We start from the raw sequence: 501 nt of genomic DNA, 5'->3' as shown, positions 1-501 counted from the left end.
ATGAAGTGATTTGGTGCCAAGGAAAGACTAGGGGCTCCATCTGATTCAGGCTGAGGTAGGTGGAAGCCACTTCTCCGGCACTTTTAGTTGCAGACCTACCTGCTGCCTCGATGCCCGCGCAGCTTTAGAGGCCGCCTCACCTAGATCCGTGCTAAGGATCTTGAAGACCTCTCTACTCAATTCTTCTCCAAATCTTCCCCAAATCACTTGAGTACGCAACCACTTCACTTAGATTGGTTTTAAACTACGCCTGGAAGGATTTTGATGTATTAAAAGTGAAAGGCTGTACTGAAGTATTAAAAGTGAGTGGCTGCCGCCACTAAGCTGACTTTTTTTTTTAGGCCCCAGTGGCCCACCTTTTGTGGTAAAACTCATACTTTAAAACAAATACCAGGAAAAACTGGGTAAGAGCCAGAACTCTTGCCAGCCAAGGTTTATCAAATGCAATTTATTTAGAACAAAATAAATTTTAAGAACTTAGCTCTAAAGGAGAGCCCAGAG

Source organism: Mastomys coucha, unplaced genomic scaffold (assembly GCF_008632895.1).
Source record: "Mastomys coucha isolate ucsf_1 unplaced genomic scaffold, UCSF_Mcou_1 pScaffold20, whole genome shotgun sequence".
NCBI classification, from domain to species: domain Eukaryota; kingdom Metazoa; phylum Chordata; class Mammalia; order Rodentia; family Muridae; genus Mastomys; species Mastomys coucha.
This window is presented reverse-complemented; position numbering follows the sequence as displayed.